Below are 23,859 nucleotides of genomic sequence, written 5' to 3' on the forward strand. Positions count from 1 at the left end.
TCACAGGAGCACCAAGACATCTGTGTCTGAAAGTCCTTGGGTTAGCCGAGGCCTAGCGTGGAGCAGGCTCCTGCCTGTCAGTGGCTGAGCATGCCAATCAAACCTGTGTCAGAGTCTCTTCTCTTCCGAATGATGCCAAGTGCCATCTTCTTTTCCCAGATGGCACGGTCCCTAATTGTCACCCTCAGGTCATGTTAAAACACTCAGAATCGACTTCCTGGTTCAGCACCTCTAGACACAAAGTCCTCTGCTTTGTGCTTTTTCTTCACTCCAAATCTTTATTTTTTTAACCCCTCTGATTCTTTTTTTTTTTTTTTTTTAAGATTTACTTATTTATTATGTATACAGTGTTTTGCCTGCATGTATGCCCACAGGCCAGAAGAGGGCACCTGAACATATTATAGATGGTTATGAACCACCACCATGCGGTTGCTAGGAATTGAACTCATGGCATCTGGAAGAGCAGCCAGTGCTCTTAACCTCTGAGCCATCTCTCCAGCCCCTCTCTCAGAGATTCTTTTGTTGTTGTTGTTTGTAGTGCTGGGGATGGAACCTGGGGGCCTTGACCACTGAGCCATAATCCAGTCTGTTTGGTTCCTTTCTTTGTCTGACTAATGATTCTGTTTTCTTGTCTCGGTGTCTGTTCCTTCTCTGATGGAGCCAAAGAGTGGCCAGAGCTCGAGTTTCCTGTTGTCCAGCCCTGCCCTTCCCCTCTCATCCCATAAAGGGGTTATTCACACAGGCTTCTTGATTTACCCTATTTATAAATCTTTGCAGCGTGTCTCTGTCCCAAGTGGCAAACACTAGCCTACCCTCCTTAATCCTATCTACCACTTCAGCCTTTGCGATACTAAAAATACCCTTCCATCTACGCCTCTCAAGGCCACATCCCTGACTCTTCTTCGGCCAACTTCACCGTCACACCAGTGAGACGTGCCCTGTGAGGGACAGGGCCTCAGGTAGACAGTGGCTCAGGCCTCTGGAGGTTGGCCTTGAAGGAGACTCCTGGGGTCCAAGCACAGCTGGATTATATTGCATTGTTACAGGTTAGGAGGAGGGGATGGGGGGCCCCACAGAGCCTTGGGGTCAGGGCTGGAGTGTGTGCCAGGCTTCGCTTAGTTCTCAGTCACGACGCTCGTGATTTGAACCTGGATGTGTTTTGGGGGGCATGTCTTATACTTGGCTGCTGGAACCAGAGCCCAGCCTTGAAGCCTCTCTGCCCAGCTGCCACCCACTCCTTACTGTGGCTGGAAGAAGGATTTTAACTTCATTTTGTCTGCTTCTCCCATCCTTGATGGCTCTTAGTGTTCTCGGTGACATCACTTGCTGAGTGCCAGCCTGCGCCACACACTGATGGCACGTGACTTAATGAAGGCTGGGCAGCAGTCTGGTGTGCCATCCCATTGGCCTCCTGAGGTAGGGTGGAGCTGGCCTGGCACTGGACAGGAAGGAGAAGAGAATTCCCAGAAGACGAATGGCCGTAGAGCCTGAGGTTAATAGATTTTCATTTCTTCATTTTAAGCAGGAAGCCTGGGCACACACAGGTGCTTGCAGTCTAGTTAAATAAAGCTAAGGGTAGCGGATAACCAGACGAACATGAAGTCCTATGCAAGCTCTGCTGCCTGCTGTGTGACTTTGAGCAACTTTCCTAACCTCTCTGGCATCACATTTAAAAAAAAAATTTTTTTTTTAAATTTATTTAACGAGCATTGGTGTAAAGGTGTCAGATCTCCTGGAACTGGAGTTACAGACAGTTGTGAGCAGCCATGTGGGTGCTGGGAATTGAACCCTGGTCCTCTGGAAGAGCAGCCAGTGTTCTTAACCGCTGAGCCATCTTTTCAGCCCCATGGCATCACATTTTCAAATCTATAAAGTCATAGCAACTAAGATTTTGCCGAAGATCTAAGTAATGAGAACAAGGCCCACATAAACCTGATAAGGAGCCAGAGCTGGGGTGCTTGTGTTTTTGGTTTATTCTCAGTCTTCAGCCTTCTGCTGAAGCGGAGGGGCCAGCAGGCCCTGCAGAGCCTCAGGGCAACTCCAGCCTCCTGACTGACATGTCCACACTGTCCCCAGCACAAGGGACAGACTCCAAACCTTCCTTATTCTCCTTGTATCAAGACACGCACAAAACAAAATAGACATCATTTAGACTTGACAAGTGAAAGATGTCGTTGAGGTCCTTGTCATCTGATGTTTTCAGCCTAGCAGAGGATTAGGGAAATAGATGAGCCTCCTGCAGATGAAGGGAAGGCCTCAGCTTCCACCCACCCCTTCCGTGTGGAGGGCGTGCGGGAGTGTGACAGGGTTCAGGCTGGCTCTGGGGACAGCTGTACAACTCAGGCGGAAATGATGGCAGGCACTATGGACAAGAGGTGCCAGGCAGCCTGGGAGCCTTGGATCTGCAGGGGCCAGGCAAGGAGGTGGAAGGCTGGCAGCTGGGGGGGCCTTGAATGCCCACCCAGGGGACTGGGTGTCATCCTTTAAAGACTGTTAAGTAGGCAGGAGGCACAACCGACTTGCCCCCTCTCCCCTCGCAGCTCCATCCCGGTGGCCATGTGCAGTCAGTTGAAGATCAGAGTGGCTTTGGAGCCGGCCTGAGCACACACAGGATTTGCTGTGGGGTCGGAATGGGAGCTCAGGACCTTTGGCGTCTGCTCAGCCGTGTTTCATCTCAAGACCTGGCCTGTCGGCATCTGACTGCTCCTGCTGTCCTTGTGGGCAGCTGCGGCCTCTGGTTAGCCCTGTCCTGCGCTCTGGCTATCAAGAACAGCTTTGTTCATCTGAAGGGCCAGGAATGATGGAGTCTGGCTCTCCTCCTTCAACTCCCCCTCCCCCCAGTTCTCTGGCACACAGAAGGAGTCACAGGATCCTCTGGAATAGGTTCCATCTTCTTTTCCAGGTGCTTGGTGCCTGGCACAGGCCGGGCATGGTGGAGGACTTGGTTTTCAAAAGACCAGGTAGGATGCAGGGGGTAGAGGCCGCATTCTGCAGCTTTGGAAGACACTGATAGGCCCTTCTGCTCCTTCCCCACCCCCACCCCCCACACCGCACACCCAGGGTGGCCCCATGGGCCTTACCACAGTAGACCTCACTGGTGTGTGTATGTGTGTGTGTGTGTGTGTGTGTGTGTGTGTGTGTGTGTGTGTGTGTATCAGGGAGTCAGTTTGCACAGAGGGTCATGTGGGGAGAAGTGAGATTCCAGAAGGGGTGGGGGTGGCGCAGAGCCTCCCAGGGGTTCAATAGCGCGGCTGTCAGTATCCCTGTCTCCTCACCTAAGAGGGAGGCCAAGCTATCAAGTAAGGATTTCTAGTTGTTTCTTGTAAACAGAGCAGTCTTAGAGTCTGTCCTCCAGCGCCTTTTCTGCAGGAGCCTCCTCTGGCTCTGTGGCAGCCCAGCCGGTGGGTGCTTCTGGTGGGTTGTATGGCGGAGCGAGGCTCCTCCCATGGGAAGCAGCCCCCAAAGTTCACCCGAACCTTGGGAGTAGGAGGTGATGTACAGACAGTTTCTGTACTGAGTGCCACTCGACAAAAAAAATCAGAAGAGGGCCTGGAGAGATGGCTCAGTGATTAAGAGCACTGACTGCTCTTCCAGAGGACCCGGGTTCAATTCCCAGCACCCACATGGCAGCTCACAACAGTCTGTGACTCCAAGATCTGGCGCACCCTCACATAGACAGACAGACATGCAGGCAAGGCACCAATGCAAATAAAATAAATGAATTTAAAAAAACCAGAAGAGAAAGGAACCACGCCTTTCCTCTCTGGGCGGGGAATGGTGGATTTGTAAGGGGACAAAACAGGAACCCTTCCACTTACATCTCATAGTTGGTGACAGTAAAGAAGTCCCTTCACTTGACTTTGGTTTCTCCATGTTAAGGAAAAAAAAAATGTGTGAGGCCAGCCACAGAGTAAGATGCAAATGATTTCTGGTTTGCCCCACGGAGCAGGTGTTAGCTGCGGTCCTCTGGGAGGAGGTGAATGAATGGTCCATAAAGTGAGCAGGATGGATGCCTGCTTCTCCTTCTGTTCCCAGAGCTGCCCTCTGGGATAGGGGACATGTCGCTGCTTCTGCTTTCTCTCCCCTCCTTCCCTGCCTTTCTACATGCTGCTTGGTCTGTTGGGGGTGGGGATGAACTCGGCCTCATGCTGGGGGGACTTGGCATAGGTCTTGTCAAGGTGGGGAGACGGTGAGGGTGGCCGGAGAGAGTCTGGTCTCCCAGGAGAGGCTGGGAGGTGACTCAGTTTTCCATCTGCTAGGAGCCTCCCCTCTTCTCTGAGTAGCACTCACTGTCAGAGTGGCCCTGCAAGTCCTGGGCCTCGTGGGTGTACATGGGAGAAGACGGTGGTGGCACCCATCTTTTTTTTTTTTTTTTTTTTTTTTTTGAGACAGGGTTTCTCTGTGTAGCTTTGCGCCTCTCCTGGAACTCACTTGGTAGCCCAGGCTGGCCTCGAACTCAGAGATCCACTTGCCTCTGCCTCCCGAGTGCTGGGATTAAAGGCGTGCGCCACCACCGCCCGGCGTTGGTGGCATCCATCTTTAATCCCAGCACTTGGGAGGAGGAAGCAGGAAGATCAGGAGTTCAAGGCCACCCTGGGCTACAGAGATTAAACCAGTCTAAAAGAGAAACAGACCCTGGTGGTGGTGCATGCCTTTAATCCCAGCACTAGGGAGGTAGAGACAGGAATATAAGGTGGGTGGAGACAGGATCTCAGGCCCATTCAGTCTGAGACAGGATTGCCCATTCAGTCTGAGATTTCATAAAGGTAAGAACTCTCTGGTGGCTGGCTGCTCTGCTTCTGTGATCTTTCAGCTTTCACCCTAATATCTGACTCCGGATTTTTATTGATTAAGATTAATTAGATCCACACTACATCCGACACCCAACGTGAGGTACGAACCCATGACCCTGAGATTAAGAGCCTCATGCTCTACCGACTGAGACAGCCAAGGGGATGGGAGGTGTCTGAAGAGCAGACTCACCTGGCAGAGGAGGCCCAGGTGTCAGCCAGGTCAGGCTTTCACTCCTGGGTGGGCGGTTTCTGCGCAGGCTCACAGGAGAGGCCTGGCTGTTGCTGTGGACCCCACCTTCCTCCTTGTCCCGAGGAGAGCTGAGGTCTGGGTTGGCCACTGCTTGGGAAGCTTCTGGAGTGACTCTGTCTTGTCCTTGGCGTCACAGGCTTTGTGCTTAGATTTTTTTTTTTTTTTTTGAAACAGAGGGAGATTTCAGGGAGAGAGGTGTAGAGATGTCCGTGACTTTGAACAAGGCTGGAAAGAGTCTCTGACTCAGGTCTGTGGTTGGTGCTTTGGCTTCTGTTGGCAGCTGGTTGCCGTTGTCGATGGTGGATGGGACTGTTTAAGAGAGAGATGGGGTCACAGGATCATTCTCTCTCTCTCTCTCTCTCTCTCTCTCTCTCTCTCTCTCTCTCTCTCTCTCTCTCCCTCTATCTCCACCATTCGGCACCTCTGTGCTTTAGCCCCAGATCAATAGAGCAATTAATCCCCCCGGGGGGGGGGGGAACAGCTGTGTGTCAGGCCAAAGGGAAAAACGGCATGCCTTCCCTCTGTCCCTCTGCCTTGTAGCGATGTTTTAGCCTGTGCTGACTTTTCCAAGGACAAGTGTTTGTCTGTTGTGTGGCGATGAAGACTTAACCTAGCCACTCGTACATGCTGGGCAAAAGCATTCCACCACCGAGCCATGTCCCCAGACCTTGGTCTTCTGAGGCAGGGTCTTACTGTGTAGCTCGGGCTGGTTGAGAACTCCCCATTCTCCCGCATCAGCCTCAAGCGCTGGGATCACTGAAGTTAGCAAGGTTGACGTCTGTCTTAGCATCCCCGGTGTCTGGGAATGGGTTTAAATCCTAGAAGGTCAGATCGGTGTTGGCTCGCTAAAGAAGATGGAAAGCAGAGGGCACTGTGGCTTTCCAGAGGACTTCCCCCTCTTTCTGGAACAAGTTAGCTAAGCTGCCATCCCTAGAATAGGGCGGAGGGGACAGCTCAGCCCCGGGGGCTCAGCCAGCTCTGAGAAAACCCCGCTCCAGACATCCTGTGCTGACACTGGGAACAGATTGAGCATCTCCTGTGTCCGTATTCTGAGTGTCCCACAGCTCATGTTTCCACAGCTGTCTCCCTAGTCCAGTGTGGGTTTCTTGTGGGTTCAGGAACGCTCCAATACCCACCCTTTCCATCCTGTGTCAAGAAGCCAACCCTGGCCTCTCCCCATCATTCTCCTCTGTTCGTGGTTTTAGAAATTTGGGGAATATCTCAGAGCTCTAGCCACTCCTGAGGGAGCAGATTCTTCCTGTGGGAAGGGAGTGCCCAGACAGCATAGGTCTACTGATGCATGGGATGACGTCACTGAGCAGAAGCTGCTTTGTGTGTGTCGTATACACTGTGGGACCCACAATGGCCTCCCAGATTCCCTCGCAGCTCTGCTGTGTGCGGAATGAAGGCAGTTCCGACTGTGGAGCGTTTTCAGCAGTGTGCACAGTGTTCATGTCTATGGCCGTCAGTATCACCTCCATCCTGAAACGTTCTTAGGACTTTTCACTGTCCTCCCGAGTGCGACTGTCCCCAGGTTGTGCTCTCTTCCCCCTGATCACCTGGATCCACTCCTCTAGCTGCCACTTCTGCTTTTGAAGAAAGGATGGCTTCCTTCATTTATTTTGTCTGCGTCCGTCTAGGATGGAGGCACCTCACTGTGGCGGCTCAGGACGAGTCCGTGGAATGAATGGCTGAGGTGTGTCTATCATTTCAGCATGGTGGGGACTTCTGGTGTCTGATCGGCTAGAGAGAATGCCTGGAGGAAGTGGCATCTGAGCTCAGCCACTGTTGTCCCCTAAGAGATATGAAGCCAATCTGTATCTGGGATGGAGTCAGGGGCTATTTTCTGGAGAAGTTTTTCTGGTTACAAGATATTCAGTGTGGCTGGAATCTGCCACCTTAAAGAACAGCTTTCTCTAGTGGCTGAGGAATGGGCCACCCAACAGAACAGGGAAAGGAATCTTCGCAGATGATGGCGTAGAAACATCAAGACCCTTTGAGGAAACATTAAGATTTCAATTCAGCTGCTTAAAACCCTCACACACAGAGCCTTTGAAAGAAGAGGGAGCTAGGGGTGGTGATGCACGCCCATTATCCCTGCACTCTGGTGGCAGAGGCAGGAAGATATTGGTGGTGTACACCTGTTAACCCAGCACTGGGGAGTTTAGCCTTGCTAACCTAAGACCGGCCTTACCCTCAAAGTGACACTGCCTTAAAAAACAGCCAAACGGAGCCGGGCGGTGGTGGTGCATGCCTTTAATCCCAGCACTTGGGAGGCAGATCCAGGCGGATCTCTGTGAGTCCGAGGCCAGCCTGGGCTACCAAGTGAGTTCCAGGAAAGGCGCAAAGCTACACAGAGAAACCCTGTCTCGAAAAACCAAAAAAAAAAAAAAAAAAAAAAACAAAAAAAAAAAACAACCAAACGGGGCCGGACTTGGTGGCATATGCCCTTCACCGGGGAGGCAGAGGAAGGTGGATCTCTGAGTTCCTAGGTCTACATAGGGAGTTCCAAGACAGCCAGTGCTATAGAGTGAGACCCTGTCTCTAAATAAATAAATAAATAGTAAAAATAAAAACCAACTAACTACCCTACCAAATAAACAAATGATGAATGGGGACCAAGCGGGCCTGAGATTTCAAATCAAGGAGATTAATATTGACATGGCAGGTGGGGGGCAAGGGGGAACGTTTGAGAATTTCTGAGCCAGACAGTTGCATATGATATTAGGAATTAACCTCCAACCTCCTGGAGGAAATTTCTTTAGTTGTAAAGCACAATGGCGGAGTAATCAGCTCTCTCCTATGACCCGTTTCAAATACTTCATGTTATCTACCTGCTGCCTGTAAAATCCAGTTAGTCCTGTATATAGTCGGAAGTGGTTGGACAGGGCCCAGTGATTAGAAATAGAAGTCACTCTTCCTTCCTTCCTTCCTTCCTTCCTTCCTTCCTTCCTTCCTTCCTTCCTTCCTTCCTTCCTTCCTACCTTCCTTCCTTCCTTCCTTCCTTCCTTCCTACCTTCCTTCCTTCCTTCCTTCCTTCCTACCTTCCTTCCTACCTTCCTTCCTTCCTTCCTTCCTTCCTTCCTTCCTTCCTTCCTTCCTACCTTCCTTCCTACCTTCCTTCCTTCCTTCCTTCCTTCCTTCCTTCCTTCCTACCTTCCTACCTTCCTATCTTCCTTCCTTCCTTCCTTCCTTCCTTCCTTCCTTCCTTCCTACCTTCCTACCTTCCTTCCTACCTTCCTACCTTCCTTCCTTCCTTCCTTCCTTCCTTCCTTCCTACCTTCCTACCTTCCTTCCTACCTTCCTTCCTTCCTACCTTCCTACCTTCCTTCCTACCTTCCTTCCTTCCTTCCTTCCTTCCTTCCTTCCTTCCTTCCTACCTTCCTTCCTACCTTCCTTCCTTCCCTCCTTCCCTCCCTCCCCTTCTCCTCTTTCTCCTTCTCCTTCTTCTGGTTTTCCAGACAGGGTCTCTCTGGGTAGCCCTGGCTGTCCTGGAACTCACTCTGTAGCCCAGGCTGGCCCTGTGGTTAAAGGTGTGAGACACCACTGCCCAGCTACTCTCTCCTTTCTGCAAGAGAGAAACACACATGAAGGGACTAGAGTATGCCGGGTTCTGAGCTGAGCTCGCAAAGCTGGGGGGTGCATGAGGGTGAGGAGGGTGAGGGCTAGGGGTAACTGGAGCCCCGAAGAATTAGAAGCCCCGGATCTGTCCCCTAAGGCCCTGCTTGTCCCTTGTCCCCAGCTCTGGCCTATGCACTGTCCCTTTGGTGCCCCCATCCCCACCCCAGGCGTCAGCACGGGCATCTCTGCCTCCTTGGCCCCACTGGAAGGTGGGACTTAGGTGGGTAAAAGCCTCTGCATGAAGAGATAAGACACAAGGAAGAAGGTGAGACATGGCTCAGGGAGATCACAGGGCACGAGGTTAATGGGGTTGGACGTGCCTCGCTCCATGCGTGGGGTCCATGTTGCTGCAGGGCAGTGGCAGGTATCTGTTCCTTCCAGTTGGCTGCTTAGGCTCGGGGAGTGGTAGCCCGGTAGAGTCTAGTCTTTCCGGTGTCCTCCTGTGTTGTTGCTCATGACCTGTTTCCCTTCCTTATGATGTGGACAAGTGTTGGATGGAATTAGGGAGACTCAGTCTCTAAAAAAAAGAAGCTTCTCTTTATGGGGACCCTCCTCTTCCCAGGCTCCCAGAGCAAGTGGAGCATTCCATTTAAAGAGAGAGATAGGGCCAGGCGGAGGTGGTGCACGCCTTTAATCCCAGCACTCGGGAGGCAGAGGCAGACGGATTTCTGTGAGTTTGAGGCCAGCTTGGTCTACAGAGCAAGATCCAGGACAGCCTCCAAAACTACACAGAGAAACCCTGTCTCGAAAAACAAGGGGTGGAGGTGGACAAGGTGAGCCAAGTGCTGCTTCTCCAATAGGTCTCAGTAAGAGGGGATAGCTGCCATCTTGTGTCCTTGAGGATACCCCACTTCCTGTGTCCTCACCCCAAGATGCCCAAGTGGCCAGACAGGGCTCTAGAACATCTATCTAGAGAGGCCAGGCAAGGGAACATCTTCTCAGAAGGCTGTCCCTCTGGACCCCTTCACTTACCCACCCAGTAGGGCTACCAGAGCCACATTTCTAGGAGCCTGATTAATAAGTGATCTGCAGGAATTGCTCCCTGTGGGAGTGTGAAGCCAGTGCCAGCAGATAGGAAGGAGGAGCTCAGGAGACTTCTCTGCAGGCAGGCCAGCAAACAACAGGGCCTTTCCAGGAAGCTGGGGGAGAGAGCTCTCTGTGAGAGGCCCCGGGGTGGCTGTCAGCAGGCAGCTTGAATGGGGTTTCTGCATTTGTTGTTGATTCCTTAATTAGACACCCCCATGGTTCTCCCAGAAGATCACAGACAACGTGTGGGTAGTACAGGTGAGTTCTCTAGGACAGCCACCTGGGAGTGAGTGCCCTGCAGGCAGAGCGCTGGCGATTTCTGTGGTCCTGCAGCCCTCTCGGTACTGAGGGAAGGGAGAAGCAGGAGGCTTCTCCTACCTCTGTCCCCAGCGTAACTTCCTGTGTGCACTCCAAACCCCAGGCTAAGGTCTCCTCTCTTGAGAAACTGGCATCCCAGGGTCCAGAGTCCCTGAGCCAGGGGAGCTGGGAAGTGCTGGGTCTTACAGGTGGTGCACCATGGTGGAGACAACCAATGTCTCCCAGCAGCTGGCGTGGCAGTGTGGAGGGGAACTCATGGGAACCCTAGCCACCCTACAGCATTGAGGCCTAGAGCTCCGGTTACCCAGTCAGGAGCATCCAGGAGTTGAAGCAGACAGAGTTTGGAAATGAGTTAAGGGCTCTGCTTGTAAAGACCCCCCGCAGACAGCATGAGGCCACACGCTAGTGATTTACTGCTCATGGCTGGGGGCCAGCCGCGCTTCACTTTGCCTTTCTTCCCTACCCAAGAACTCTTCAGCCCATGTGCCTAGGGTTAGGACTTTTGGGAACTGGGACAAAAGATCCCTAATCCTGCTCCCCATCCTCCTGGCTGAGCCAGACAAATGTTTGCCAGAAAGCTGGACTGGGCAGAGAACTTGCCAGAACCCAGGTAAACGTTGCTTTTGTGCTGCTCGGGCTGTGGTATGCCTCCTGGACTCCTGAGTGCCACAGCCTGCTGTGAACCCTGCAGCCAGGCTCCCCCAGAGGCTGAAGGCCAAGGCCCAGCCAGGGACAGGCCACGCTGTTCCTCCTCCAGTGTCTGAGAGGCTTGCATCTTGGGTCTAGATGGTTTTTTGGTCTGTTTTCCCCAAGCCAGGAAGGAATGGATGCCTCCAGAGGGCAGAACCTGGCCAGGGCCTGGGTGCTATTCCTCTCTTCCATGTTGTGAACCCTGTCTTGGGGTGGGGGCAAGTGAGAGGAGGTAAGGAGACAAGGAAACAAGCAATTCTGTTTACATCATAGCCTGAGTGCCTTCCTGTTGGGAAGCAGAAAAAGGAATAACATTCAGCTTTATTCAGTTAAACGTGTGTGTGTGTGTGTGTGTGTGTGTGTGTGTGTGTGTGTGTGTGTGTGTGTGTTGAACATCTGTGTGCAGGTGTGTATGCAGATGTGATCACTTTGTGAGTGCATGTGGGGGGGGCAGAGGCCATTGTCCTGTGTATTCTTCAATCACTTCTCTACATTATCATCATTGTCATCGTCGTTGTCGAAACAGGGCTTTTCAATGAAGTTGGGACTTGTTATTTGGGTTATGCTGGCTGGCCAGCAAAGCCCTGAGACCTCACTGTTCCCACCACACCAGCACTGAGGTTCCAATGCCCAGGTTTTTTTTTTTTTTTTATGTGGGTGCAGGTCATCTGAACTCAGATCCCTATGCTCATGCAGCAAGCACTTTACCTGCTGAACCATTTCCCCAGCCCTATGAAAAACATTTAAAAAATTATATATATATATATTGGTTTTTCAAGACAGGGTTTCTCTGTGTTGTTTTGGAGCCTGTCCTGGATCTTGCTCTGTAGACCAGGCTGGCCTCGAACTCACAGAGATCTGCCTGGCTCTGCCTTCTGAGTGCTGGGATTAAAGGCGTATGCCATCAATGCCCTGTTTATATTTTTTAAATGTAGTGTGTGCGTGCATGTGTGTGTGTGTGTGTGTGTGTGTGTGTGTGTGTGTGTGTGTGTGCTCACATGCCGTATCACATGTGTGGAGGTCAGAGAATAATGTTTAAGTGTCAGTTCTTTCCCTGCACCATGGGGTCTGGGGAGAGAACTCAGCTCAGCAGACTTGGCTGCAAATGCTTTTCCCCACCAGCCATCAAAATGGTCCTCAACACACACTTCTAAGAAAATGTTCTCAGTTCCCGAGACACAGTGATTCTGTCTTAAGAATCCTTTGAATGTTTTAGAAAGTATACTTGAAAACTCTTATTATATTTGGCTGTTTTCGTTAAGCTTTTGGTTACATATTCAGGAAATCTTGCTGCTTGGTTCCTGAACTAGAAGCAATGTGTAGAAGCAAAAAAAAGCTTTGTGGCCACGCCTTCCCAAAGCTGGGAGCTTGCTGTCCTGTACCCCACACCTGGAGCAGGCAAACTGTCCTCCCTCTGCTTTTTCTGCCTCGTGATTCTGGGGTCATTCAAATCCCCCCATTTCTGAGGAGTGGGAGTCCTCACTTGTAAAGCACCAGAGGGTGGAATTAGAGGAAATTTCTTGTGGCTTCCCCATCTAAAGCATAGCCCTAATTTATTGGATCCAATTTCAACTCTGACACCTTTCTTCTCAACTCTGAATCTTTCTTCTCCATAAATGTTTGTTTGGTTTTGTTGTTGTTGTTGTTGTGTGATAATCTTTTCCAAAGGTGTTGGCTTTTGTGTGATCCTGTCTGGCCTGCATCTCAGAAAAACCAGTTTTTCTCCTACATGGATCTTTTCATTAAACGTATGTATATTTTGCATTTATGTGTGTGCATGCATGCACATGCCCCACGGTGCATGTGTGTGGGTCAGAGGATAAGGTTTGGGGGCTGGTTCTCTTTGTCCACCATGTAGATTCCAGGGATCAAACTCAGATCATTGAGCTTTGGGGGCCATCCTTTCCCACTGAGCCATCTCACGGGTCCCTTCTAAGTGGGTCTTTGCCCTGTATCCCTGTCTCCAGCAGGATGGGAGATGGAGACAGAGCAACTTTGCGCTCCTACTACGTGCAAGTATAGGAGCCCAGAGGGAAGACGAGGAGATGCCAAAGAGTTCCACTCCTTCAGATGCTGCAGGTCCCTCCCCCGAATCTCAGGCAGCCTAGGCTGGCTTTGAACTCACTACATAGCTGAGATGACCTCTCGTTTCTGATCTACTTGCTACTATCGTGTGTGTGCTGGCCTTACCAGTGTGTGCCATCACACCCCGTTTATGCAGTACCAGGAACTGAACCCAGGGCTTTGTGCGTGTGAAGCAAGCACTCTACTTACTGAGCTACATCCCCAACCTTTTCGTCTCTCTTTTGTGAGTGATCTTCACACAGGAGAAAAGCTTGCTGAGGGAAGCTGCTCGTGGTCATACACACTTGTAATCCCAGCTATGGGAAGTACAGATCGGGAGAGCCCTGTGGGGCTCCGTGTCTGACCAACCAGCCTAGCTTAATAGGTGAGTTCCAGGCCAATGAGGAAAAACCAACAAGTCCATGTAGGCTGTATGAGAATGGCTGAATGAGTGCGGAATGGTATAACCAGCCCCGAGAGTTCAGGGCCAGTGGGTCTTGTGCTTGATTACAGTTGGGGTGAGAGACTAGACCGGACTAAGTCAAGGTTGAGCTGGCAGTTGGGACGATGTTTGGCTACAAAGATGTTGTTGACACGGACGGAAGGGAGAGAAGACAGATGAGACCCCACTGATGATTGGCTACAGTGCTCGGGGGGCTCAGAAAAGGATTTCATGGCACATGCCTTTAATCCTAGCACTTTGGGAGGTCGAGGCAGGTGGATTTCTGTGAGTTTGAGATGAGCTTGGTCTACATATCAAGTTCCAGGCCACCCAATACTATGTAGACCTGCTCTCAAAAAAGGGGGGGGGGGGCTGGAGAGATGGCTCAGAGGTTGAGAGCACTGACTGTTCTTCCAGAGGTCCTGAGTTCGATTCCCAGCAACCACATGGTGGCTCACAACCATCTATAATGAGATCTGGTGCCCTCTTCTAGCCTGCAGTCATACATGCTGTATATTAAATAAATAAATAAATAAATAAAGGTTAGCCCATACACATCTCCATCTCCCTCCTGCCTAGCTCAGATCTGCCCCAGCCCCCTTCTTAGAGATGGTTGCCATCACCTGTGCCTAAGATGCACTAAGTTGGGGAGCAGGTGAGCCAAGTATGATTGTATCATCTGCAAGCTAAGAATGGTGTTTATATTTTATTTTATTTATTTTATTTTTTATTTTTATTTTTTGGTTTTTCGAGACAGGGTTTCTCTGTGTAGCTTTGCGCCTTTCCTGGAACTCACTTGGTAGCCCAGGCTGGCCTCGAACTCACAGAGATCCGCCTGGCTCTGCCTCCCGAGTGCTGGGATTAAAGGCGTGCGCCACCACCACCCGGCCTGGTGTTTATATTTTAAATGCTCAGAAAAACACCAAAATAAGAATATGATTTGGTCAGCAGCTCTGTGGGTGCTGGGAACTGAACCCGGGTCCTCTCCAAGAGCAGCCAGTGGTCTTCACCTCTGAGCCATGTCTCCAGCCCTTGAGGATTGTTTTGTATACATAAAAACTATATGAAATTCGGGCTGGAGAGATGGCTCAGAGGTTAAGAGTACTGCTTGCTCTTCCAAAGTTCCTGAGTTCAATTCCCAGCAACCACATGGTGGCTCACAACCATCTGTAATGAGATCTGGTGCCCTCTTCTGGCCTGCAGGGATATGTGCAGACAGAACACTGTACATAATAAATAAATCTTAAAAAAAAAAAAAAAACTATATGAAATTCAAACCTAAGTGAGCGCAAGGAGAGTATGGTTGACACGTCACGATGACCCATTTCTGTCCCTCTGGCTGCTCTTGCACATTGGGAGAGCTGATTAGGCGTAACAGAGACCATGCCCCAGAGCGAAACGTCTGCCCTCTACCCCTTACCTAACGCGTTTGTTGACTTCCGCTCTAGGCAAGTGCAATCATATTGGTAGTCATAAACCATTTTTAATCCAATACTAGGGATGAAGCTCATGGGTAGGTTATTTGTTTAGTATGCACAAGTCCCTGGAATCTCCAGGCACCCCCCTCCCATTGTTTATTTCAAATAGTAGAATCCTAAATTCTTCCACCTTCACCCACCATTTCTTGGGGACCACGCCGTTATCAACCCTATAATATTATCAGAGGGTGCTCAAGCTTCATTTGACTTTAAAAGTCAATGCTGAGTTTAAGGTGAAGCCCGGCTGCCCCAGTGCTCAATAGGAAGTTGGACTCGTGGAGACCAAGCTTGGAGCCTGAAGATGGAGATATGAGAGACAGCTGCAGGGGAATCTGCAATGTGAGCCTGTGACCTTGGCCTGCAGATCAAAGATTTCCCCCGGCAGACATGAAGCATTGCATGGTGACCACTGTGCCGGGGGGACTCTGGAGGTCACCAGGCCGACCGACCGTCCGAAAGCCGATGGAGAAACATGAAACCAACCCTGAAGAAGCGGTAAACAGAGAGGCACCTGGCTCTTCTTGAGTCAGAAGAAAACCAGTAACGCCAAGTGCGGAGTTGTGATGGGGAGGGACCCTGGATAGCTACTGAGTGTCTAGTGCGCACCCCCTCCCTGAAACACGCTCTAACCGAACTGTTACTGTGAGGTGGCATCACGAACATCATTTTATAGACAGAGAGATTCGGAATCAGAGAAGTCAAGGGGACCACTCCCCCAGATCAGCGAGGAGAGTATCTGGCTTTAAAGGCTTCTCTTTCCGTTCTGCCAGCCAGGAATGCCGAGTTGGGCCTGCAGGTCAGTCCCCAGCTTTGCCAGGCCACTTCGTTTCTGGCTTCCACATCTGTCACCCTGACGGCTACAGTCTTTTGCTGTTCTCATGTGGCGGCCTGCTTGTGTTTTGTGTGCAAACCCAAGGAAAGGGATGGCCCTAGGAGGGTGCTGTCAGACTCACGTCTAGAACCAGATCCGTAAAAGGACATTCTTCCTTGATACAAAATAGAAAGTCTCCAGAACTCTGCTCCGAAGCTGGGAGTTTGGCGAGCACCGTTACAGCTGTGGCCACTTGGGTACCTGGACCTGAGCTGCTGCTGCTGGGGATTGGGGCTGGGAGAGCAGTGGCAGATGGTGCCTGGCAGGGCTCTCTCTCTCTCTCTCTCTCTCTCTCTCTCTCTCTCTCTCTCTCTCTCTCTCTCTCTCTCTCCCTCTCTGCTTGCTCAGCTTGCTTTCGGGAGCTGCTGCGGCTAGGGGGTTGTCTGGTTCTCTGGAGCAAGCCCGAAGCACCGGAAGGCGGCAGTAGGCGGCAGGCCGAGGAGCAGAGGCGTGTATGTAGGGCCAGGCCAACCTGCAGCTTCAGATTCCACACACCACTTTCTCGAGAGACTTTCTCTCAGGTTTTCAGCCAGTGTTTCTTCAGTTAGCCCTGGAGGAGAGGGAGAGCAAGCGAGCGAGCAAGCTGATGCGGGAGTCTTGCATGGAGGCTGGGGAGATTCTTCCTTTCAGGGCGCTTTCTCTTTCTCGTGGGAGCTGAAGCCAAGGCAGCTGTGACAGCTGCCACCACGGCCAGGGCACTTCTCTCCTCCTCAGTCAGCGCTCCGCGTCTCTCAGCTGGGTTCTGAGTCTCAGCCTGGAAGGTAAAATTAGGGGTCTTGGGGGTCTTAGCTAGGAAGGACTGAGGCTACCCAAACCTTTCAGGGAACACCAGAGACAGGATTATGTCACAGTCAGGGGGTGTCCATCCCTAGCAAGGACACAAGTCCCCTTTCACCCCTTTCCCTTTCAGATGTCCCCTCTTTCCCTCCTAACAAATACACTCCTATATCCCTCATCCTCGGAGTCTTCCGTGGGGATGTCTAATTTCTGGAATGAAATAGGAGTATTTCTGTGCTTGGGGTAGGGATCACAGAGGGACTTTAGAGAGGTGGGTCGGTACTGGAGTGTCCAGTGAACTCATGTCCCTGGGTGAGCTTCGGTGCGGCAGGCACTTGGTTCCCCTCCGGTGCAGCTCACTCACCCATGTGGCTTCTGGCACGCTCTCCACGTACAGTTAGTTTGAAGCAGCTGGAGGAGTCAGAGCTGTGACAGACAAGTGCCGGCAGCACTTTCTTCTCCATGCAGGGCAGGGAGGGAGGCCGGTGCCTTAGGTGGGTGGGGGCTGGCATCGTGCCTGGATACAGATATTTGGATGGGAAGGTGATTGGTGGCAGAGGGTGGGGCAGGTTGAATGCCGCTCCGGGTTTGTGTGTTATCAGCTGCAAGGGGGCAGAGCGCGGAGAACCACCTAGTATTATAGTCGCTGATGGCCGGCAGCTTTGGTTCGCTGCCAAGGCCCATTTGAGCAGTGACTGACCTTGTGGGCAGCACAGGCTGCGAGGAAGGAGATTTAGCAGGGCTCCGGCTGGGATGGTGGGTGGGCCAGAATGAATGGGGCTCAGCAAGAGCATGGAGGTGGGTTCTGAAAAGCAGATTTGGGGGGTGATGAGATTGGCATTACGAAAGCCAGGGACAGACCTGGAATGGTTGGAAAGGAATAGGAGAGGGTGCAGCGGAACCCCCAACTCTGATGTTCTAAAGCTGCAACCACCCAGGAGATCTCTGCTCCCTGTGGAGATGTAATCTGGAACTGCAAACCAGGGTTGCCTGCTGCCTTTGAGGAAATAGATGTGATAGGCAGAGTGGATCTGGCAAACGCATTTTGAACACATGAACTCAGTGCCATTGAACTGGGTGGGGGTAGGCTGGGGCAAACACACTGCTCTTCATTAACAGTGTAGTTAGCAGTGTGTATGCTGTGGTTATTTTCAAAGCTATGGGAATTTAAAGGAAATGTCCTTATTTGTGTCACCAGCTTCTTCTAAATAGAATTTCCAGTGTTGACTGCTATGTAGACACTGCTGTGTATGGTCCTGGCCCACAGGTAGCAGTAACAATCGTTGGTTGTATCAATCTTCCAGTTCAGACTCACAGCACTGTGTGTCCACACTGCTGTCCTAGCCAGTGTGGGCATCAGCACTGTGTCCACACTGCTGTCCTAGCCAGTGTGGGCATCAGCACTGTGTCCACACTGCTGTCCTAGCCAGTGTGGGGCATCAGCACTGTGTGTCCACACTGCTGTCCTAGCCAGTGTGGGCGTCAGCACTGTGTCCACACTGCTGTCCTAACCAGTGTGGGCATCAGCACTGGGTGTCCACACTGCTGTCCTAGCCAGTGCGGGCATCAGCACTGTGTGTCCACACTGCTGTCCTAGCCAGTGTGGGCGTCAGCACTGTGTCCACACTGCTGTCCTAACCAGTGCGGGCATCAGCACTGGGTGTCCACACTGCTGTCCTAGCCAGTGCGGGCATCAGCACTGTGTGTCCACACTGCTGTCCTAGCCAGTGTGGGCGTCAGCACTGGGTGTCCACACTGCTGTCCTAGCCAGTGTGGGCATCAGCACTGTGTCCACACTGCTGTCCTAGCCAGTGCGGGCGTCAGCACTGTGTCCACACTGCTGTCCTAGCCAGTGCGGGCATCAGCACTGTGTCCACACTGCTGTCCTAGCCAGTGTGGGCGTGCATTCCCAGTCCTCCCTCTCCTGGCGCTGCATTAGGTGCAGGGTGGGTAGAGATGGAAAGGAGCTCTGTCTAATGCAGGGAGCACCCGTTCCCGAGTGCAGATGAGGAAGAAGCTGGAAGGTGCTGCTGCCGCCCTGTAAGCCAGTGGGAAGGAGTAGACTCGAGATCCGGCTCCTAACCATTGTGCCAGTGCTGGTGCACGTCCCCCTGGTCACTCTCAGCTCTCAGCTTTGTGGTTTCATCTTTGGCACAGTGGCTGCACCTTAATCTACTGCTATTTTAGTCAGTGATTGCTACTCCACAGTTACCGGCCTGCTTCTCTGGCAATGGCTTGGCCATCCTGGCTGCAGCCTAGCGGGAATTCTGTTCCCAAAGATACCGGTTCTGCCGCTGCCACTAAAGGTAGCTTTACCTGAATCTCTATCATTCTATTATAAATAGAACTTGAAATTCAAAGGCTGGGTTGAGTAGCAACTAGCTAGCCTTCTCTCCTTGCTAGTATCTCCCAAAGAGAGTGCCCTTCCGCTCTGCCTTGCCACTCCAAATCTTCTGGTGTGTCTCTCTCTCTTCCAGGTGCCCTCTGATGCTCTATGATTACTTTTGTTAACGAGTTACTAACTCAGCCTCCCGAACCAAGGTTAATTTTATTTAATTAAAGCAAATGCAGACTTGGGGTTCACAGTGTGATGGAATATCCCCCATCATAGCTTGATACTGTATGCACCCTCCTCTGCTTGCTCACCGCCCCCCCCCCCCCCCAGTCACATGGAGAAGCTGCTTTAATAGGGTGGAGAAGCCTCTCCCCCTGAGGCCTCTGCCTGCGTTTTGCTGAGGTGATGCTCGCTGCCACGCCCACAACCTACTGTACTGTCTTCAATTCTTCACCTGGGCCAAGTTGTGTTTCTGTCTTCGACTTATTTTAACAGTCAAGAGGACGATAAAATCCAGGGGTTCACGGAAACATGGGGATCCCGGATGGAGATGGAGGCTCAGTGAACATTAATTCATAAAATAACCAAACCCTTTTCTGGTGCTGTCGTTGGCATGGTATCTTCCTAAAGGCCAAGCTGGCATGCTTGTGGTTTCTACCCCACCTATGTCCAGCACAGAGGGAGGTCTAGATCTCCAAAGTTTAGGGTCTTTTTCTTAACTTTTAGGCTCAAGCTAAAAACGCACATGGAAAGGTCATCTGTCCTTTGAGTCCCAAGATTTCAAGTTTTGGTCTTTGACAGTTAAGATAAAATACAGAAAGTGGGGAGAGTGTACTTTTCTTTTTAAGAAGGCAAAATGTGTTCTGTGTGAAGGGCTTCTCCTAGTGATGGGAGATGTGTTAAAATATTCCGCCGAGGTTACAGCTTTCTGTCTTTTCATGGGTGGATGGTGAGAATAGATGGTAGTTGGGCTTTACAATTTCCTTATTTGGCAAAAACAGAAAGTTGGAAACCTTACGTTGGTTCCTCAAATTTCAATTTTTCAAGTTTTACTGGCCCATGAAATCCAAAAATTTTGCCTCCAGGATTTTCTCTAAGCGGGCCCTCTGATAAGGCCCCTGTCGGACAGCCTCCTGCAGGCTGAGCCTCTGATCCTAGTCCAGTCCCTTTCCCTGTGGCCCTCAGGCCTGCTGAGCTCAAACTGAGTTTTGGCTTCCCCATTCCCAAGCTGAAGGAGGTCTCCTCTCCAGAACAAGGCCACTGGCCAATGTCAGCTCTTCCACGTCCTGCATGACACAAATGGAGACTTTCCTTTCCAAGCTACGGACTGGGCCTTGCAGCTCCGGTTCACACAGCCGACTTTTGGAAACGATGACATCATCTATCCTTGGGACTCACCGAGGGGATTTGTGGATTGTATTTTGGGAACAGCGTAAGTCTGCCCTGCACCTGGGGTCTTGGTGCCCAGTGTCAATCATGTAGAAACATCTCTTTAGTGGTCCAGAGAAAGGACATTTACAAAGCTCAGTTCCCAGTCCTGAACCCTCAGCTTTTCTTGAGCTCTTGACTATAGACTGAAACTCTACTTCCAAACTTGAGGCTCCCGTAGGCGTTAGAGTATCTGAATTGCCCACCTTCTAAGGATTTAGGCCTGGAATTCCAACAAATCTGTGGGATTCTCCAGGCAGATCCCCAGCTACCAGAACCTCAGGCTTGTGGTTGCTCCAAACATGTGTGTGGACTTGTAGGAGCAGAAATGTTGGGGGAGACTAAGTTGGAACCACCCTGGAAATTGAACCAGGTGCTCTTTTTTGGGGGTACATCCTTGGGCCCTTCTTCAGAAGCACAAGGTCAGGCTCTTCTAGTCCTAAAAAGCAGTTGAAGTTCCTAAATTAGGAAGGTTATGAAGTTGGGGGAGTATGCGGTAGACAAGTTCTTCTGGGGTACAGACAGGTATGGTGAGCTGCCTGAGGTACCCAGGGCTCGGGTCCCAAGGGCCAGAGAGTCCGTGCTCCACAGGTTCTCTGGAATGGTGATATGGGAAAGCCTAAACCTGGAGCTTCTGGCAGATGCTGTGGGCTCCACTCCAGGAAGCTGACGTGGGGGGCACGAAATGGGAAGGGATCCAAGAATCGCACATGAAAGATCTCAGCCACTTGAGAGTACACAGTAGAGCCTGCCAGGGCCTGTCTCAGGAGGAAGGCCAGTGATGGCAACGGGCACTTTGCTTAACTCATCTCTGGCCACGTCTATTGGTGGCTTTCTTCACAAAGACTTTCATGCGAGCCGAGTGTGGTGGCGCACGCCTTTAGTCTCTGCACTTGGAAGACAGAGGCAGGTGGTGCTCTGGGAGCTGGAGGCCAGCCTGGTCTGCACAGTGAGTTCAAGCCAGGCAGAGATGCACAGTGAGAGCCTGACTCAAAATGACAAAACAAATTAAAAAGCACTTTTGGTTAAGGATTCCCAGCCCCTTGCTGGGGTTGAGCCCAGGGCCTTCCTCCTGCTAGGAAAGTGCTCCACCATGGTGATCCATCTATTCCCAGATACTTAAAACAAAAAAAAATTTTTGAAGTCTATGTATGTGAGTGTTTCTGTGTGTGGATGTGTGCACATGAGTGCAGGTGCTTTTAGAGTCCAGAAGAGGGTGTTACAGATAGTGATGAGCCACATGACATGGATGCTGGGAACGGAACTCAATTTTCCTGCCAGAGCAGTATGTGCTCTTAACTATCTCTCCAGATGCCCAGACTAGTTTTGATTTTGAGATAGGCTCTTACGATGCTACTCAGACTGACCTTGAACTGGATATGTAGCTTAGGGAGGCCTTGAACTTGTGATCCTCTTACTTTCCACTATAATGGCTGGGGTACAGGCATACAGCACCAAGTTTGGCTGATAAAGATTTCCCCGCCTTTGAATAGGTCTAGGATATAGAGTCAGAGTCTAGCCATATTCTTGGAGATAAGAATTTTTTCAAAGATACTCAAGCTAGGAAGGCAGATGTGTGAGCCATCCAGCATGGCTTCTTCTGAATGCAAAGGTCAGCAAGGGCCTGCCTTAGTTCTCTAAGCTTTGCCTTGGTATCTGAGGCTCCGCAGCTAGCGTAGTCTCTAACTCATACATGATGTCAAGCAGCTCAGCCCTCCTCCTGGCTTTGGATGCTTCTTCTGCATAGTAAGGGAACTGAATTTGATCGCCACCACCCCACTGTTAACGTAGTTCTCCATGTGATAGACAGTGGGTCCTCCTTAGGGACTTCAGGAAGACTTCACTGTTCTACAAGGAGTGTATGCTGCCAGAGTTAAAATTCAGGTCATCTGTCCAATGATTATGTCTCTTGAGAGGGTGGCTTGGGGTAGCAGGATGGAGCTAGGTATTGGACAGATCCAGGATCAGAACTGGGAAGCCCACTGGGGTGACTGGGTCTCTAAGAAAGCTAATCACATACTAGTCATGAGAAAGTCCCTAAAATGTGTGACTAGAGCCAAGAGATTTGAGTAGAGGAATTGCCCAACACTCCGTGCTGCTATTGACTAGGGCTGGCTTCCCATATAAAAATCTCCTGGGGCCATGAGATGGCATCAGGAGAAACGTGCCAAACCTGTTCCACTGGATGTTGGCATGTTTGGTCCCCACTCACCTGGGGAACACCCCATCTTCAGCACCTCCTCATGCTCAGAACCCCTTCCTCCTATTGGTCCAAGTTCCCACAAGCTCAGATCCCCCTTTCCTCAGTATTTGCCATATTGGGGCCATTTATCCCCCGGGGATGCCCATAGGGTACAAACAGTTCAGATGAGGCCGTGGGAAGGTGGAGAGAGCACTGGATGCCCAACGAGGTGGGGAGCTGGGAGGCATGTCTGGAATCTTCAGGCATGTCTATACCTGAGGCTCGACCAAATAACAGCATCACATTGCCTCTGCCAGCTCTGCTCAGGGTAGACAAGCAGCAGGCTTTTGTCAAGGGCTGGGCTTTGATTCTTCTCCCCAACCCCATGCCAACTTGAATTCCAGAGAGCCAGCCCCAGGTCCCAGGAACCCAGAGACCCTCTCCAGGTTGGTGATAAGGCAGATGGCTGTCAGCATCTTTAGCTTAAATAACTCCGATGATTGCCCTGAAGTCTCTGTCTGGGGGGAAGGGCTTAGAGAAGAGGTTTACATAGCTCCCCGCTTCATTATGTGACCTCTGCAGGGCCTGTGGGTTTTAGGGTGATAGGTACAGCACATATTCTATACTATATAAAACCTCAGCAATCTGGATTAGCTTCCCAGTTGTTTTGCTTGTTTGTTTGTTTGTTTTTTGAGACAGGGTTTCTCTGTGTTGTCCTAGCTATCCTGGAACTCACTGTAGACCAGGTTAGCTTCGAACTCAGAGATATCTGCCTGCCTCTGCCTCCCAAGTGCTAGGACTAAAGGCATGTCCTCCACAGTCGTTTTATTGTATCTGTGGCAATACTGATCTCAAGAGTCACAGAAGTGGGATAGAGGCTGTAAGGAGACTCGGGCCAGGTCAGGTCATGGTTTGTTGCCAAATAGGTTCAAGTCTGGTTGGCGTTCACTGCCAGCTGTATTAGGAAAAAGCCTTGTCTCAGGTGTTTGTGAAGGCATTGTGACTGTATACTGCCTTGTGTAATCTTCTAGGTCGGAACTAATCTCCCCATTTCACAGATGAGGAAGCAGGGGCTGAGAGGGAATTAGGACTCTGCATAATGACGTTTGGTTGGTAAGGATCTGAGCTGTGATTCCAACCCAGGTCTATCTGTCAGGGAGCTGGGCATCTTCCTCTGTGGTGTGAATAGTATCTCTCTGGATATGAGTGGTGTGAATAGTGTCTCTCTGGATACGAGTGGGAGATTGTTGAGGGTGAGATGGGCATCCCTGGCTTGGCATCTTCCCCCATTGGGAAGGCAGTTTCTGATAGGCATCGTTTGTCCGTTTATACATTGACTCTGGGATCCCGGTAGGTAAAAAGCTCAGAAGAGAGGCCAAAGTTGAGCTCAGTTTGTGGCTTATGAGAAGAAACCAGCTGGCTCTGTGGGGCTGTGAGAGCCAGGAACAAGCGAGGTCACGGGTAATGAGAGAAGAGCCATCGGCAGGGGAAACAGCTCTGTGCAGAACTACTAATGTGCCCTGTCTGGAGAAGTCTTGCATGGAGTAGGGCCATCTGTAGAGGCGTTTGCAAGCATCACTATTC

At 51.1% G+C, this 23,859-nt stretch overlaps 1 protein-coding gene across 16 annotated transcripts in view; it reads left to right on the forward strand.

Annotated features, from left to right (window-relative positions):
* Plekha6 (pleckstrin homology domain containing A6) overlaps positions 1–23,859 on the forward strand; it is a 141,873-nt gene that overhangs the window by 48,923 nt on the left and 69,091 nt on the right. Inside the window, exon 1 of one of the 16 annotated variants that reach the window (XM_052736959.1) lies at positions 16,025–16,314. The exons of the other annotated variants lie outside the window; for them this stretch is intronic. The gene's annotated coding sequence lies outside the window, so the exon portion shown is untranslated. Of the gene's footprint in view, positions 1–16,024; positions 16,315–23,859 lie in introns of those variants that run through there. 16 annotated transcript variants of the gene reach the window in all.

This window comes from Peromyscus californicus, unplaced genomic scaffold, assembly GCF_007827085.1.
Source record: "Peromyscus californicus insignis strain IS unplaced genomic scaffold, ASM782708v3 Scaffold_14__1_contigs__length_90479793_seg_2, whole genome shotgun sequence".
NCBI lineage: Eukaryota > Metazoa > Chordata > Mammalia > Rodentia > Cricetidae > Peromyscus > Peromyscus californicus.